The sequence below is a fragment of the Dasypus novemcinctus genome, chromosome 15, assembly GCF_030445035.2.
Source record: "Dasypus novemcinctus isolate mDasNov1 chromosome 15, mDasNov1.1.hap2, whole genome shotgun sequence".
In the NCBI taxonomy this organism is placed as follows: Eukaryota; Metazoa; Chordata; class Mammalia; order Cingulata; family Dasypodidae; genus Dasypus; species Dasypus novemcinctus.
Window position 1 is genome coordinate 24,402,587 of NC_080687.1, and position 18,978 is coordinate 24,421,564.

General features: G+C 38.0%; 2 long non-coding RNA genes across 3 annotated transcripts in view; both read left to right on the forward strand.

The window, feature by feature from the left end:
- The window catches only part of LOC139436487 (uncharacterized), a 26,711-nt gene extending 21,184 nt beyond the window's left edge, over nt 1–5,527 (forward strand). The window contains exon 3 of the long non-coding RNA XR_011645748.1: nt 5,139–5,527. This is a non-coding gene — a long non-coding RNA (uncharacterized lncRNA). The remainder of the gene's footprint in view (nt 1–5,138) is intronic.
- Nucleotides 5,528–9,632: 4,105 nt separating this feature from the next.
- Nucleotides 9,633–18,978, forward strand: part of LOC131273410 (uncharacterized) — a 47,337-nt gene continuing 37,991 nt past the window's right edge. For both annotated transcript variants that reach the window (XR_009180604.1, XR_009180603.2), the window contains exons 1-3: nt 9,633–9,740; nt 10,745–10,871; nt 12,793–12,963. This is a non-coding gene — a long non-coding RNA (uncharacterized lncRNA). The remainder of the gene's footprint in view (nt 9,741–10,744; nt 10,872–12,792; nt 12,964–18,978) is intronic.

The window sequence follows — 18,978 nt, forward strand, 5'->3', positions numbered from 1 at the left end:
GGTGAGTCCAATGAACTGGAGAGTAGGTGTTGCAACTCTGCTGAGGCTCAGGGCCCAGCTGGCACATGGATAGCCCAAGATTCAAGTCTCTTGGATGAACACCTACCAACTGCAGCACCAACTATAGGTTCAAATAGAAGGTACAGAAGAGGCATATGTAGAAAAGTCACAACTGAGTCCAACTCCACCACACTTGGGAGTACACACTCCAAAGTAAGGCCCATTGGCAAGGCACAAAACTCTGGAGCTATCTACCATGACTGTAGGACCTGGGTGTCTCGAGAGTCCTCAGAAGCCCTACTATTTGGAGTAGTATCTACTTTGGCTGTCTATGAGATCCTGCTGAGATGTGCATAGGAGTAACCTCTGTGATGACCTCCTGACTCACTTTGAAGTCTCTTAGCCATATAAACTCAGTTTATTTACCTTTCTCCCTTTCAGTCAAGGTCTTTTTACAGTTGCATTGCTAGTTGGTGCTTGGTAGTGATCCCTTGGTGCCAGGGAGGCTGATCTCTGGGAGTCATGACCCATGCTGGGGAGAAGGTAATGCATTTATATGCTGACTTTGGCTTATAGAGAGGCCACATTTGAGCAATATGGAGGCTCTCAGGAAGTAACTCTTAGGCACCCTACGACACTAGGTTAAGTTGCAATTTCAAGAGCCAAGGCTCATAAACAGTTGTCAATATTAAGCGCCCATCAATGGACCATCCTTCTTCACTAGTCATTGCCCCTGTACTTGGGGGATTGTTGCTGTTCCATTAGAGAATGAGGCAGAGCTCCCCAGGTTGGGAATTCAATATTCTTTTTGTTATTATGTCAATCTCCACCCACTGTGACAATACTCATGAACATTTGAACACATTTATATCCTTATATGTATGCCCAGGAGAACTTCCTCCCATGTATCCCCCATCACTGACACCCAACACCAATGATCCTCCCCTGCCAAAGTTGTAACCTTTCTGTGATCCAAAACTTCTTAAAAAATGAAGCCAAGAATATTATCAAATACAATTCATAGGAAAATGAAATAATAATGATAGGTTTAAATATAAGAAAGAAAAGACATAATTTAGAACAACTAAAACTAAACTAAAATAAAAATGGGATATTAAAAATAATGAAAAATATTAAACAAATTTTTTTTGACATTTTGCCTTTCATCACTATAATATCTGTTCTTCTGTATGGCAATGATATTTTCTTCCATTTCTTCCCCAGTGTCTTACTTTTTTTTTTCATTTTGTCTTCAAAGAAGTTTTAGGTCACATTAAAGTCACATACAGAACACAGGGGACTCCCATAGACCCAACATTCCCCTCCTTTTCCCCTTTCATGTATCAATAACCTTTTTATATGTGGATGGTACATTTGTTACAACTGATGTACAAATTTTGAAACATAGCCACTAACCATGGTCAATGGTTTACATTATGGTCTACACTCTGGACTATACACTTTTATAAATTTCTGATGATATTCAACATGGCCTGTATTCATCATTACAAGATCATGCAGAACACTTCCCTTGCCCCCTAAATACCACCTCTTCCATCTACTCTATTCCTCCCTGCCCCTCTCCTCGGGCCCCACACCGACCACCAGGCTTCACTCCTTGAAGACAAGATTCATAGTTACTTGCAACAACACTGAGAGCTTGACACACTGGTCTGTCTCCCCTCTAGGAACTGCCCATTGAGCATGTATTTTGTTTTCATCCTGCTCAGACCTTGGTGGGCTGTTACATGAGAAACTTCAGCTCTGGGAAAGATCCTTCAATTATTTCTCGTTCTTCTAACAGCTTTGCTTTCTAAATTTTAAAACATCTGTTATATGGATTGAGTCTCTGGATATTTTGTAACTCTTTTAAGTTTTCATGTATTTGTTTGTCTGTTTAATTGCTTTTAGATTTGCATGACTTCTTTGACTTTACTTTCTAGCTATGTGTTTCCACAGAGGAGGCCATTCTTCTAGAGAACCAGTTCGGTGTTTCAATTAAACTTTTATTTTGCCAATCATATTTTAATTACCAGTAGTTCTTTCACTCTGCATGCTATTTTCTTCTTCTCTTCCCTTTCCCTCCTCCTTCTCTTTCTCCTCCTCCTGTCCCTCTTCCTATACCCCCTTCTGCTAATTGCAGCCAATTCTCCCTTTATGGGTGCAATTTCCTCTCTAATCTCTCTTAGGATCAAATTGGATTTTTAAATTATTATTATTACATTTCCTGTCGAGTGAACTGTTTTATTTGTTCATTCTTATCCTTATCTTTTATGCTGGTATTTTCCTCATACCTTAGATGGCCCCTGGTTTGGGTTCATTTTTATGAATGAAGTACTGGGTTGATTTAAGTGGGTGGCGATTGTGGGTTTCCTCTAAAGTTGTGCACATCTGTTTCCTGAGCAGGCCTCTTCGCTGAGTGGGCGAGACATCAGCAGCAGGAAGAGCAGGCAGGCCCTCTCGGGACCTCCTCTTTCCCCACCCTGGGCCGGTCGCCAAAGTACGGAGGTTTATTCCCGAGAGCTGATAACTAGAGTACAGAAATTTCCCAACTTTCTTGGTTAGTGGCTCCCTGATTGTCTCAGTATTTTTTTTTTTTAATAGCAGAAGGCCAAGAGAAATCCTTCCAGTTCTGATTATGAGCAGTTAGGTCCCAGCCACTCTTCATGCCCTAAACTGAGTAACTGTTTGCAAAACTGATACATATAAATTAAAAGAAAATGTAACCATTCTTAAATAACCACCATTACTTACTAATGGGACACATGTACCTGTTGGGCACTGCACATCTTCTCCAAACTTGGAATCAGATTGGATACCTCCACCCCTATCTTCTATTCTACATTGATTTTTGCATGGAACTTGCTTTTTATATAGTAATTGCTGAAAAAAAACCTAGCCTTTCAAAAACATGACTGATCAAAAGGAATGTAAGGCATTCTAATGTTGAACTGTGATCCACCTGCGGCAGTTTCATGGGGGGGTCTTATAGATGTCCATTACTACTGTGTTTCCCTCAAAAATGTAAAAAAAAAAGTGTTATGGTATCCTGGAGTGCCTCAGCGTATAGCCAGGGATCACAGCGATAGCAGTTCCACTTCTGGTGGACTTGCTTTTCTTTTATTCCTCACTGGGTAACGTGAAGGGTTAAAGTTACCTGAAGCTGTTACTCTGCTTCTTATAAACTTCAATAGGCAATGTATCCACTTTCTTTAGAAAATAGTATTTGGACTTTTTCTTTGCGGGAAAACTTTCCTCTGGTAGTCACTTACAAACTCTATTTAGAGAATTGTGATAGTGGACTGATTGACATCGTCTTTTTTTTGAGATATTGGTGATTGAATCCAGGACCTTCTACATGGGAAGCAGGTAGTCAATCACTGAGCTACATCTGCTCCCACAGTTTCGAATCTTACTATTAATATTTAATTAATTGCTCTGAAGTTTGGCTCATGCCAAACTCTCGATATACTTGGCTGAACTTGGAGTTTCTCTTAGGTTCTCTTGGAAAGAAATTTTGAACATTTCTATTCCACTGCCATCCCCATTTTTTTCTTTCCAATACTGTTATGTTTTCATTATATATATATATACATATATATGTATATACTTTAAAAATAGAAACTTGTGAAACAGAATAAACAGAAAGCCATATGCTTAGTTTGCCACCTTGGATTCTCTCAAGATTCTAACGGTATTGGGCAGCAAGCAGTTTTAATTCTTAAAATTTTATTTGAGTCAGAACAGTATTTTGAATCATAATGAAATCTTTATGCATTCTAAATTTTATTCTGTCAGTTATTATTTAGCTCTTTTTGAAGACTGTCATAAGTTTGGTCAAACATGCATAGTCTCTAAGACTTTTGAGGAGCTAAGTTAGCAAATAATATGATACATTCACAAGTCAGTGAGAAGGGGCACTTGAAAATAACTTTTTTTTTCCTCAGGTAAAAATGACTAAACCAGAACCTCAGAGAACAGATTTCTTCTAAAATGAACTCAGTTTGAAAATGAAAAAGGAACCACCATCAGCACCACAAAACATGAAGACCCATCCAGGGTATCAAGAAACAGTTTGATTAATCAAGGTCAGATCAGGGTTAGATGACCTTGAAGAGCAAAAACTTGATAAGTGGCTATTGGAGAACGAGAGAAACATTCAAAATATACAACAGAAATCCCTTAAATTATTGCAATAAGACTCAAGGGAAAAAGAGATTGGAGTGACACACAGTGTGGTCTTTCCTAGCAGCTGTTGTGTTTACTAATTGTTGACACTTATACATTGTGTCACATTCATGCCTTTCTGAGAAATAAGGTATTTTAGTAATATTTTCATATTTCCTTAGCCTAGTATTTCACAGAAACAACATATTATTATAATTTCCATTTTAGGTGTGTGGCACTTTAGAATTAACTAAGGTAGGAAGTAAAATCACTTGCAAAACTATATATGGGGGTTGTTAATACCTATGAGAATGTCATGTGTCTCCCCCACCCCATATATCCTGCCTTAATGGATTTTGAGTTCCTTTTCTACTGACAAATCTATAAGGAACAGATGTTATAGGGAAATCTCCTATATTCTGATAATTTCAAAACTACACACTACTGATTTCCAATAATAAATCTGCATCATAATGTCTTTCAGTTAAAAGCGAGATCTAAGTTTCCAAAGGCTTTCTAAACATCTGCACAGATACTTTGAACTCACCATGTCCTAGTCTTACTAACCTTCCTTCCCACCAGCCTGTCCTCCTCGCTTTCCTCTCTGGGCTGATCACATTGTGACTGTACCAATTGCCAAGCCAGTAATGTTGGTGGTCCTTGGCCTCAATCCTGCACATAAAACTTGGTCTTTTTTTTGATGCCTTTCCCTGCCCACCCACCCATCCTTACCATATCCAAGGAATCTTCCTTCTCTCTGTAATATTTTTCAAATCTTGTTTTTTCCTTTCCTTTTCTCCTCACCAACATCATTGTACCTCAGGCCTCATTCTCTTTCACTTAGAACTTTTTTCCCCTTGAGGTACTGGAGGCTGGTGATTGAACCTGGAACCTCGTATGTAGGATGCTAGATCTCAACCACTGAGCCACGTTGGCTTCCCTGAATTTATTGTCTGTTTTTGTTTTTTCAGGAGGCACCATGAATGGAACCTGGGACCCACGTGGGAGGCGGATGCTCAACTGCTTGAGCCACACCCGTTCCCCTCACTTAGAGCTTTTTGTGATGGTTTCTTAAGGGCTTTCACCCTCTCCAAAGACACTGTTGCCAGAATCACTTTCCAGAAGCTTAGGTGGAATCATGTGGATCTTCTCAAAACTACTCAGTACATTTAGAGAAATGTCCAAATAATTCCTGACGCCATACCTCAAGGCCTTCTACAAGTCTGACTATACACTGCCTAAGTGTGATCTTTCATTTCATTTGTTCATAAACCCGTATTTAACAGAGTGTTCCCAAACATAACATTTATACTGGTGGCCCATTATTCTCTTATCCTGAAATAAACTTTTCTTCTGTGCCTCTAAGAAACATAGTCATTTTTGAATGTCCTGCTGAAACACTACTTCTACCAGGAGACATAATCACTCATTAGCCTTCCTACTAATTACACTTGCTACTTCTGAACACACTCATTTAATCTTTCTATTGTTCCCACTTTTTCATTTATTGGCTGGCTTTGCTTGTTTGCTTGTTTATTATTTGCCAAATCCAAGAAAGATTTGAATGCCTTAATGCTTATTTAAATATTGACAGCTACAGTTCTATATTACTTATGCTTTTGCTACAATTTTTTAAAGGCAAATTTCTCCTTTTATCCAAGTTTACCCAGCAAAATGAAATTCTTCAGAAATTTATCAATCAGGAAAGATATCTGGCATTTGGCAATTTTTCTTTTCATTTACTAATATTTACCTGGAAAGGACTGGTACAACTGTAATGCATGACATTTAACCCATATGGAAAGACTAAATTCAGTCATATAATGAAACGGTTGTGAAGTTGTGAAACATGTGTGAATTTTTAAAAAAGCTATGTGTGCTAGTTTTCAAATCAGTGTAAGACCTGGCTAAGTGACCCTAGTTTGTAGGAAATCTCATATGCACCAGAGTCTCTCCAATCTCTTGGTATGCCAGCAAGTAGCAAATATTTGGGGAAATGAATGGAAAAGTCAAGGCTGGGGCAAAATAAAACTTCCATCACAATTATTTGAAAAACCTGTTTGGGAACAAAATTTGGGGATTTTTATGGTTCATTCAAAATCCATGTTTGTGTTTTTCTACTGGATGGGAGAGGAAGGCAAATGAAATAACTAGATAGATTGGCAGCTACTGGTTAAGAAGACAGAGAAAAATGGAATTAATCCAGTCATCCAGGCTCTGATTTCCTTGAAGTGGAAGGTGTTTTTCTCTTATAAGTGGATGTAAGGGAAACTGGTGGAAAAAGTGTTGACTAGCAAAAAATATACATTTTATGGAAGACTTGTTAAAGAAGCCAACAGTTTCACTCCAACTTCTAGGCAACTTGGTTGCCAATTCCAGTCTGACTGTGGGCAAGCCCACTAATCTCTCTAGATCGTAGTTTCCTCAGCTGTAAAGTGAGGATTTGGACTAGGTGACTATATGTATCTCTTTTGGTGGCCCAAACCTGTGACTTCATGGTTCTAAGAAGAGCTCAGTTTCTTATTTCATGCAATCAAATGATAACAAACCTGAATTACTGTGATTTAAGGTTGCATACTCTTCACCCTTTTCTCTTTTCCTCCTTTGCCTGCAGGGATATTACTTTTTCCTGTTTCTTTTCCTATTCTCATTGCCTCAGTGTTCTTATTTTCCTTTTACTTTCTGTTCTTTTTTGGTATTGCTATCCCCCTGGGTTCCATCCCAAATCGCTTTTCTTTTTTCTGATCCTACATACAATTCATCAAAGGCAATTCATCTCATCCATATATGTGGATTCAGCTATTGAGTTGTTATTATTAGGTCAGACTTCCTTCCAGAATTTCAGACTCATATATTCAACCCCCTATAGACATCTTTGCTTCGATGTCCCATAAGTGTCTCTAACTCAGTATGTCCAAAGCTGAATTCATTAGCCCTTCCCCTTAATTGAGCTCTCTTGAAATAGAATACTAATTGATTTCCTTCCTTTCAATATAAACCTCTCCAATCCATCTTCCAAACTGTCAACAGAATGATCCTACCACAACCCATGCCTAATCATGTTTCTATCTTGCTTAAAAATCTTCAGTTTTCCCGGTACATTCAGAACTCATTTGATAGCTCTTGGCAGCTCTTTACATCTCAGTCTTTGCCTGCTTCTCAAGTCTTATTCTCTGCTATCTGGATCCTCCAACTGCACTAAACCACTTATATTTCTCTAAATTTCATGTGATTTTGGTTTATAACTATATTTTTTAAAAATCATATCATAAAATTGACTTTTTGTGTCATTTTGTATATAGTTCTATCAATTTTGATACATGCATATTATTTTTATTTCTCTAGGATAAATACACAGGAGTGGGATTGTTCGGTCATATGGTATGTTTAACTTTACAAGAACCTGCAAAACTGTCCTTTGGGTAACCTTATTACTGTGTATTATGGAAAGCATTTCAAGTCTTGTTAATGTCTATTATTCTTTCCATTGTGTATTTAATTGTTAAGCAATGTGTTTGTGTAACAAAAGTTACACAACAAAAAATCCAACACTTTTCTGGAGAGGATTACTACATATTTTATAGAAAGCTTTATAGATGGCTTTAATGCACAACCAGATTTGGAAATCATGGTTGTGTATAATCATTTCCATGCCAGTCTCCCCCTAGACTATGAGCTGTTTAGGGAGAGAGACTGTACGTGTGTTTATATGTTCACTTTGATAATCTCTGCATCCCCTAATCTTAGCAAAGTTCCAGCAAATAGGCGCATAAATGAGGAAGGATGTGGTCCTCCATGGGAGTGGTAAGTGTGGTGCTAACAGGTTTGCCTGCCCCTCAACCGTGGCATGCAGGGCTATTTGACATGCTGGACTGGTCATTTTTAACACCCCTTTCCCCAAATAACAAAATTATTTTTAGTAATGATTATGTAATGATTAGTAATAATCACTGTCTTCATTTGTTCTTTAGCTTTTACACAAATAGCAATTAAAACGATACATTTCAATTTTAAAAAATATTTTTTCAAATTCAGTAAAATACTTGACATATGACCTGAAATGTGCACTAACCAAACAGAAGTATCTTATCTTGCAGTTTGCCTTCTGTTTTACTGTTTTAGATTTTAAGCACAGACAAAAGCTTTAAATGGTCACCTAGAATGACAGCACTAACTCAAGATGCGCTTCTTTGTTTTTACAATCACCATCCTATCATTGTTAATTTATAATCTAAGGTTTAAATGCAGGAATAAGTATTACAGCAGCAGTTGGAGATGCATCCAAAGCAAACTTGAACAAGGCTAAGCCATTAGGAACTTCCTCTTCAAAGGAAGGCAGATAGCTGAGTCCACATATGTCAGGGCCAATCATATAATTGGAATTCTTCAAATTAACTTGAACCTAGAATATAATGCTTATTAAGTGAAAAATAATACAAAAGCATTAATTTGAAGCATATGTATATATTATTAAAATTCAAATGTCACCGCTGCAATTGTTTAGAATTTAGATCAACGGATGATTTTTTTGTGTGTTTGCGGAAATATTTTATCAATAATAGTGCTTAGAATGGCTTGCTTATGATGATAATAAGAACAGACTAAATTTGGTCACTTTTAATGCTGTTTTAAATTCTCTACAGGCAATGCAATTCTTTATTGTCTGCACCTAGGGCACACTGTTCCCATGGCTCAACTACTGTCCCCAAAACATCTTCAGCTGGCTTGTGACGCAGCTTGAAATTCCTGGTAATGTTTGTTTAGCCTGAAAGCCATGCTTTCCCAACAGAGGTCTGAAAACCCTTATGGAATATATGGCTATATTGTGGTGTCACAGGGGATCCTTGAAGTTCTGGAATAGATATGACTTTTCTTCCTGGACCATGGACCTTTACCTGATGGCAAGAAATTTACATTTTTAATACGGGCACAAATACAACATGAAGCAGAATGAAAATTTTACATATATTTTAGAAATTAGATATGCGATGGCAAACTAGGAGCCTAACCTTCAGGTCCTGACATTCGCTTTGTCTGTCGGGAGATTAAATAAACAAATAAAACAAACTAAAACATAGTGGAAAGCAGTTTGCCTCAAACTAATATGTGTAGTATTAGTCTGACTTCATCATCTATAGGCTTTAAATTATAAATGGAAATGATACTACCTTCTTTTAAAAATGCCAGTAAATGAGTTTGTAAGCAAAGGATATAATACGTGGGAAAGAGCTTCTAAGTTTTCAGAAGAATATTGTTTTCCAAGCGCATGGAGATCACTTAGAACAGAGGTTGGCAATCTTTTTCTGTAAAAAGGCAGCTAGTAAATATTTTAGGTTTTGTGGGCCATATCTGCTCTCTTACAACTACTCAACTCTGCCCTTGCAGTGTGAAAACAACCATTTACAATACGTAAACAAATGAAGGTGTCTGTGTGCCAATGAAGCTTTAGTTACAAAAACAGTTGGTAGGCCAGCTCTGGCCTACTCGTCATTGTTTGCCAACCTCTGCCTTAGAAGAAAAAATAAGTGGAAGAGTGGAATAAGCACTGATAACTTTCTCATCAGGAGGAGAAGGTACTAGTATTTTCTATATATCAATTTTCTGTCTTGAGGGAGATTTTGAGATTTTTATACTTTTTTTAAAACAAAGAAAACTGTGACTTTGAGTTTACAATTTATATAACTGATGGGTAATGACCTGCATTTAAAAGAAAAGTGGATTTGGCTGGACTAGATTAGACTAGAATGGAAAAGAACAGGGTACATCTTCATTTATAGCAAGCATTATTTTAGGATTTTTTGTTGCGCATATATATGTATATATGTGCTAGGTTGCCATGGTTAATAATAAAGAACTAGGAGTGGGAAAAGAAAGTTGTTTCTATAAAGTTAAAGCTTTGGAAAGAATATAGTCAAGTTACTAAAAATGTTCTATTAAATTATATGTAGGTGTGACATTTGTGAAAAATTGGGAATCACAAAAATCTAGAAGGATTTTGCATTCAGATTGCTTCATAAGGATTTCTAAAGTCCTTTAAAGAAATCTGAACTAAAATTTGGGAGTAAGCAATATGTGTGTGATTTTTTTGGGGAAAAAAAGTGCTGAACCCCAATCAGCTGAACTAGCTTTTTTAGAAGCCTTTATCCTTAAAGCAAATTATTGGTGTATAAAGGTATCATGTGTGGACAGATGACGTTTTATGATTCCCTACTTGCTCCCAGTTTTTCTTTGAAACTGGCTAACTTCCAGTCCTATTTTATTTCCACTAAGGCACCCCTTGCTGTAGTCTGCAGGTACTTTCTTCTCTTACCTGTGAGATGAGGTGAAAGTGAGAATGACTTTGATAGAGGTGATCAGTATCAGTGTCCAACTTCTTCTTCCTCACATTCTTGGAGATATTGGATTTGATCTCATCTTTTCCAGGATTCTCTTTCCTCCCTGCCAAGAGACACCCACAGTTCTGTGCTCGGTGGTGGAATGTTTGAAAAAACAAAGACATTGGAACATAAACTGAACTTCACTGATGCAGTCAGGCAAACCAATTTGACTTTCCCAGCCTCTTTCCTTCTCCCAACAGAGCATCTCTCCACTTCTCTAAGAAGCCAAGCCTGGGGTGTGCACTCTCTCTGAATGGGTTCTAATGGCCCCTTTCCTGATACAGCCTTGGCTGTCTCTCCTTTTTGGTGAGAAATGGGCAGCTTCCGGTAAGCTTGGGGTTCTTTACTGAGGGGGTGCGACTGTGCAAAATGGCACACTGGCCTGGACTGATTTGGACGTAGGCTGGGATTCCATCAGCCTTGTGGTAACCTCATTGTACTACTAGGGCTTAGGAGAAGCTGGCACCATGTTAATGAAACACTGGCCAGGGAATTGGTGCTATGGAAGTGGGCAGCATACCTTGCAACCCCAGGAAAGCTCCAGACTAGATACATATGCAATGCTGAGGCAATGATTTGTAAGGAATGCTCCACTCAGCAAAAGAGGCAACACAAATATCTTGCTTTTATTCTGTTTGATGCATTCTCTTTAGGAAGGTCTCTCAGGGGTGGCTCAAAATACAAAATAACAGAAAGCAGGATGTATTTGGGTAAATGTTTAGTATTTTCTCCTGCTTTCATATCTGACCCAGGCCATAGGCTAGCTGCCATCAGGCTCAGGGCCTTAAGCCTTTGGAAGCAGGCTGCAATGCCTGCCCTTGGCTGTTGAGATTGGGGACTGCATCTCACTGATTGCAATTGTTACGTTACACTTCCACAGAACAACTAGCAATTCTGAGCACAGTGGGAAGGACTGTCTTGTTATAAGCAGGCCAGGCAGCTGCAAAGTATAGCATTATGGAGTTTTTAATTACATTCGTTTATAGTATAATCAATTAACAACAAATAGATGCAGTAATTGTGAAGTGATTATGCTGTATGTTTTCCAGGCACCTTCAGGGAGAGGAGGGAGGAGTCTAAAAATTAATCACAAGTGCTATAAATGAAAAATAGATATATTAGCTCTAAAAATTAGTGATACTCATAACATCCACTGGTGTTTTAAATGAGTTTTTAATATAAAGTATTTATTTATTCTTCTTTACTTTGTATTTGTTATGAAATATATATCCTTATTTTTATTATTACATATATGCATAGGAAAAGGTAGATTAATAGAATGAACACTCCTGCTCTTATACCATTTATATTAGTTGTACCTTTGCATTATGACATGTTTGCTTTAGATATCTTTTAAAGAATTAGAATGTTAGATGTTTTAAAAGTCCTTCTTCTTAATAAAACTTCTAAGATATTTTACATGATCCTTTCTTAAAGCAATGAAATCACACATCTGAAGGACTTACCATTGGAAGGTTTCTTCTCTGATGGTGAATTGCAGTTTTGTAGGACACATGCCTAGGTAGCAATGCAGATAAATACTAGCTGCAGAAGAGACAGTCCGAAGGGAAAGAGCTGAGTTTTAAACAAGCGTCCTTTTTGCTTTAAGCCTTTTTTTTTTTTTTGGTTTTGTGACAGATAAGCTGGGTTTACTGCAAGTAATAACTTCCTCTGCCCTGATAGTATATTCTCTACAGGGGTTGCCAGGAGGCATGATTATGGAATATGATGCATTACTATGTAGTCAGATGGGACAATAAAAACTTCAACAGATCTTGACCACTTAAGTTCATATAAAGATAGGCATTACCATAATTACTCAAGGGATTATGATCATCTAGTCTCCATTTCTGTGAAAAAGTAACTTTCTAATAAGAGCCACTGGCCCATTTTTATTGTGTGGGAAGATGAAGTCATCCTTTTTGATTCAGATGGTTTGTGTCTTAATATTAGTAAAACTTCCAGGGAGAGTCCCTACTCTTCCCCTCTCACTGCCAAATTTACTGTCAAAGAAAAGCAGAGGTTCAGACCTGTTATGGAAGAATGTGAGATTTCTTTGTGTGATTTGCAGTGAGAGATGAAAAGCTTTTGAAAAAAGTTCTTCCAAAAAGTGATTTGGTGGAAGCAATATCTGCCTGTAGCATGGTATAAATCTTTGGTGAAAGAGACTGAATCAGGCATTTGGGGCTTTCCAGTGCTCATTTCGCTTGTGGAGTTGTGTGTGATTTTGAACACTCTCTTTCCACAGGCCTGCAGAAGAGGGCATGGCCCCGGGGCTCCTGTTTGCGCAGTGTAAGGGGATCTGAGAAGGCCATTCCTGCATGGTCACCTGTTTATCCTGGCTGTTGATTTCCAAGAAATTTGGGTCAAACGAGGAAACTCTCAAACAATTTTCAGGACAACATAAGGATGAACTTAGGTAGGAATTGGGTAAATTCTTAAAGGACACATTTTGTCTGCAATCATAGTGAACTTTCTGCATTACAGCATCTCATCGTTCTTGAGGAGCCCAATTAGTGGAATTGTGAAAAGAAGACTCTGAAAACTTGTGCCCGCGGTTGCGTATGCAGGGAGTGCCTGGTGAAAGAGAACTTGGAATACTGAAAAGATAGAAAAATTCAATTGAAAGGACTTTGACTTTACACTTATCTCATAAAAGAAATCATTTTGAGTCTGTTTACGTGTTTGAAGCTACAAAGGTTTTGTACACAAATCAGTTCTATGCGGATTAGGGAGCAAATCCTGCCTCAGAACCTGTATACCTGCTGCTCCCTTTTCCTGAATGTTCTTCTCTCAGCTTCATGCCTTGCTTTCAAATTGTCATTCAGTTTATTTATTTATTTTTAACTTTTTAAAAAAAAGATTTATTTTATTGATTTCTTTCCCCTCCCCCCCCCCAGTCGTCTGTTCTCTGTGTCCATTTGCTGCGTGTTCTTGTTTTTGTCTGCTTCTGTTGTTGTCAGTGGCACGGGAATCTGTGTTTCTTTTTGTTGTGACATCTTGCGGTGTCAACTCTAAATGTCACCATATCTGAGAGATCTTCCTTAACCATCCTATTTAAAACCTCCCTCTCCATCCCTTTACCCTCCTTGTTTTTAATCATGGCTCTTACTGTCACCTGACATGTTAAATATGGTACTAAAGGTATATTTAATTGTTTATCTCCTGTTTAACCTACCAGAATGTAAGCTCTATGAGGCCCGGTACTTGATATGTCCTGGAATAGAGTCTAGCACAGGATAGGCTCTCATTATTTGTTGAATGAAAGAATAGTTGAATAAATGACAAGAGAGAGGTTTTGAAACTCTAAATTCCTAGAATCCAAAGTTTTTTTTTCAGGAGGGTCAATTTTATTCTTGTGTGTATTGTAGCTGAATACTTTATTTATACCTCTTCCAAGAGGAATGGAAGGTGTTTACAAAAATATACGTAAAATAAGATAAAAGTAGATAATGAGATCAGAGCAAAGAGAAAAATGAAGAAGGCTTCGTTCTTGTGGGCAGAAAACATATAATCTAAGGATTATATTCTAATATAGTCTAAGACAGAACATTTGAGGTGAAAGACATCTTTGGCCAATTGTTCTCAACTACCTTCCTGTGTCCGACTTCTATTCTACAAGTTGAACTGAGGACCTCAGCACTGAAACAGAATGATGACCTTTCCCCAGTGCACAGGCAAGTTTGACAAAATAGAATTTTCTCAATTCAAAAAGTTCCCCAATAACTTTTTCTTCAATCTTTGGCATGTTCTACTGATTACTTGCCCCAAAACACTTAAGAAAATAGTATGTATCAGACTTTTAATAGATCACTTGGAAAGAGCTAATTGAGGTGATTTGAAAGCTATTGGACTTTCAAGGGTATCTATGATCACAGTTATGAATTTATATGGCATACATTCAATGTTGCCATACTTTTAAGCAGTAAAAATTCCTAGTTTTGAAAATGGAGTTAAATATATCTATTTTGTCATGTTTCATAACTTTTAGAAGTTCTACTTCCTAAATAATTTTAAGGACTACTGTTCAGCTATAATAGCTCTATCAAAGAGGCAAAAATATGAACTGAGGCACTTTTCCAAGATGATTAATGCCCAGAAATGTGCTATTAAAAAGGGATAGATTTTACTGGTTTTTGTTTTTTAGTTGTTTTTCCTTTTTGATGAAGATGAGCTCTTTACATTGATCCAATTGTCCAAAATAATTATTCCTCTCTTTGGTTTATTTTGGACTTTCTGTTACACTGTAAGATGTCACCCACAACATTATACTTCATGTACAAAAGTCCTTATTTGCACAAAGGCCTTTGGTCCAAAATCTATTCTTTTGGCTTCAAAAGTCTCAGTTTGCTCCCTGGGATTATAAAGAAGACTTCCATTAAAAAAAAAGCTGTTGCAATTATTCAAGCAAGTGGCAAATTTTAGGAGCATATAAAATGAATATAGAAAGTACAATGACTCCCTGTATACAGACTACGACTTCCTATAAATCCATATGGCTCTGTCTTCCCTCCCTCTCTTTCCTCCTTACTTCTTTCCTTCTTTCTTTCCTCAGTTGTTTCCTTTCTTTCTCTACAGGGTAATGGAACACTGCTCTGATTTACCTATTCTGAGTGAATTTTAACATATTTAATCCTCATTTAGGGCAAATGCAACCACTGCTGGATTGCTTCTCAAAAGTAGACTTCAGGGCCTACCTTACCCAGTTAATTTCCTCAGCCCTCCACCGCATTTTTGCCTGTTGACACAGGCTCATTTGCCTCCAGATTTTATTCATCTATTTTTTTCAGACCCTTGCTTAACTTTCCCCTTTCACCTAAACATAATAGAGCTGTCTTTTGCTGCAGCTGATTGCAATGGCTCTGTGTAATTTGCTGCTGTTTCAGCTCTTTAGATGCAATGAATTCACATTTGCCCAGCTCTGAAGTAAACATCACCTTTTCCCTAGTTGACCTGCCCAGTGCGCTGAAAACACACCCACTCCTTCCTGCTCATATTACGAACTTAGACTTGGTCGTGTGCCAAGTTACTTTTCACACAGGAGCAGTTTCTCTGCCTCACCCTCAGTTTTACATGAGAACCGATGACTGAAGAAGGCATTGGCGATACTTAAGCCTTTTTCTCCTCCCGACTACAGAAAGCCACTTAACATTTATTTTGATAAAGTGAACTTTAAAGCAGTGAAAGGCACTGGAAAGCCATTTCTCATGTGTCCCATTTTCGAAAATTTGTTGATCTCCATCCAACCACATTTCCCTCTTTTCAAGCATATTGGATGAGATCTAATTTAAATTTCCTAAATCCTTCACTTGTTCTTGGAGAACCAATATTTACTATGAGGGCTAAAAATTTGGTACAATTACTGGTTTGTCCTGGAGTAGACCCTATGAAATAGATGGATTATCTTAGTTCTTGGAAATGTGAAGAAAGTCCCATGCTTGAATGTTATTTATGCCATGAAACACATTAGAATATATTTATGTGCAATAAAAACAAATTGCATAAATGAAAGCTTCTAGGTTAGGTTGAAGTATTCTGGGAACAGCATCAAATTATCCTTCATAGTTCCCCTGACTTATACATAGTTTAAACTAACAGATCTCACTTGCTTTATGAAGCAAAAACTTTCAAACTGCATTATAATTTTGGTGCTGGCCTTCCCCTACTTAACATATAATATTAGACCCCAGTCATGAATCATTTTTTTGAAGTCACGAACCCCTTTTGTGGCTTCTTTGCTTCCAGGATCTGAGGATCTGCTTAGGTTAAGAGCCTGTTCTTGGCACCTATTTCTTCTCTACACCTTTTACTCCTCACCTCCACACCTCTACTTGCAGAGCTCTTTCTTTGAAAATCATATAACTGCTGCACGTGATATCCCTACAACTGATGGTGTGAAAACAGCTGGGCATTTATGCAGCTGGGGGTCCTTTTTCAGCCTCTGCAAAGTTGACTTTGTCATTCTACACAGGGGGAGTTTCATGCTTTCAGACTTTTACCCCTTTCTTCAAACTCTCTTCCATCCATTCTCTACCCCATCTCCACATCTTGCTGTCCGTGATGCTGAGCAACTGACCTTCACTCATTCTCTTCAAAGACAACAGAAATAAAGCATCAGGACAAACTCCCTCGACTTGTAGATGACTTCACTTCCCTACCAACTTATCTCCATCTGTTCACCAGTCTCTTTTAAACTCTTATTAGTGGAAAGGTTATACCACTTGCTCTTCAAGAAAACACTCAATTCTTGCCTTCTCTATCTTTTTTCAATCAACCCATCAACTAAACAATCATCTGCCCATTCTTGTGTCTGTCCAAACTTTCCTGCCACCATCTTAAAATGACAAGAGGAAACCCTCTACATAATTTCAATATTAATTTTCCTGTCTCCGCCTCTTTTCTCTGTGCTTTTCTTCTTTTGCTATTCATCACACCTTCTCTAAACATTTTTCTATACTCAAAACTTCATTACCACCACCACATTGATGCTTACCTCTTCACACCCATTTATTGAGCTGATACTTTGTGTCATCAAGTGGATTGGATCTTAGAAAAGAAAAAGCTACAGCAGTTGTACCCATCATTCTCAGAAATTATCTTGCTTATTTATATGATTGCACACACACACACAAAACCACACACACACACATCAAAGTTCCAGAATGTGTGGCTTCACTGCTATATGCCCAGTGAGTGCCTGGTATATATCAGGGGCTGAGTACATAGATTTAATGAATACCTGAATTTCTCTCCAGTCGGTTCCAATGGAAGAGAGGGGAATAAACAGATTGTAACACAACTGTGTGTGATAAGGCATGATGAATGGCTTCAGGATGTGCCGTGGGGGAAGGGCTCCTGCCTTTGACTGGTAGGGGTCAGGAAGTTTTCCTTGAGCAGAGTCCTACAGGAGGTAAAAGTGTAGGTGGAATGAAGGAGCGGAGAGGAGCTGGGGGCATTCCAGGTAGAGAGAAGGAGCAGAATGTTCAACGGTGAGGGGCTCAGGCAGAGCGTGACACTTTCAGGGGATTTTAAGTAGGAGAGAATTCGTGGAGTGTAAGTTGTATAAAGTGTGGCATGGAGTGTAGGTGAGGCCACAAAAACAAGCTTGAGCTTTGTAAATTATGACCATGGGGAGTCATGAGGTAGGATGTTCAAATTTGTGCTTTGGAAAGACCCCCTTTATTGCAGTGGGAAGGACATATTGAAATGTGGCAAGATTGGAGCAGGGAGACCTTTCCAGTAATACAGGTGAGGAATAATGAGGATCTGGCCATAGACAGTGATGGTGGTGTTGGAGGGAAAAATCACAGATTCAGGCAACATTGAGAGGTAAAATTAGACTATGGAGAGAGAAAGAGCTCAGGGAGTGGGGGAAGGGAGACATCATTTTTTCTTGGTTTTAGAATGGGGGTTTCATTTTACATACAAGCGATACTACTTCAAAAAACAGCTGCTGGGCTATAGAGGGACAGATGATCAGTTTTTCTAAGTAAGGAAGCGTTTGTGCCAGGGCCGGGGTCCCTCTCCTTTCTCCCGGGCTGCTTTGTGTTCTCTGGTTCCAGGCCTAAGCACGCACTGGCTGTGGATTGTATTTCTCAATCCAGTTCTATTGTCCTTCTCGTTAGTTGGCATATCTCCCAGATTCTGGTAAGGGGTTGATTGACAGTGCTAGTTTTCTATGCTGTTGTGTTTTTATCCTTTTCTGTGTTTTCATAGGTATTTTAGTAGGAAATTGGAAGTGTCTGACTCAGGGACTGTTCGACAAGTACTATTTTAATCCTGAAGCACACTCTGATGGAAATAACTGTTGAGGGGTGGGGAGGAAAAGTAACTTTTTAGAAGAAACAAGAAGTATCTAAAATGAGCAATAAGCATTGCTTATGTGTGTGTGTGTGTGTGCAGGTGTGCGTGTGTGTGAGTGCAGGTCCATGCTAGGAGAAGCTAGGAGCAAAGAAATATGGTGTTCTGGAAAAAGCAAAGACTTTGGAATCATAAAATCGGAGTTATGCCAGCTAGGTGATCTTAGTCATTCATTGACCCCTATGAACTTATTTTCATCACCTGGAAAATAAGATTAATAAGCCATCAATCCTGGCTTTCTATGAGGACTAAATTAGATAACTAGTAAATGGTTAATGCTTAGTGCAGTGGATGGTGATAATGAAAGTATAAAAAGCTCCCACTCCCCCAAAAACAAAACTGAAAACAAATCAATATAACAATACAGCAATATAAATCTGTTTTTCATGTAATGTATGTACTTAAAGGTGTTTCACTGATTTTGTAGTTCCAAATTTAAAATATTTTTGTGCTTTAGACTAGTCACCAATTATTATTTATAAAAAATAAATGTGCTACTGAAATTTATTTAAAAAGTTGACAAAAAGATGACAAAATAAAGCAATACTGTAGAATGCAAATTGAATGTGAATGT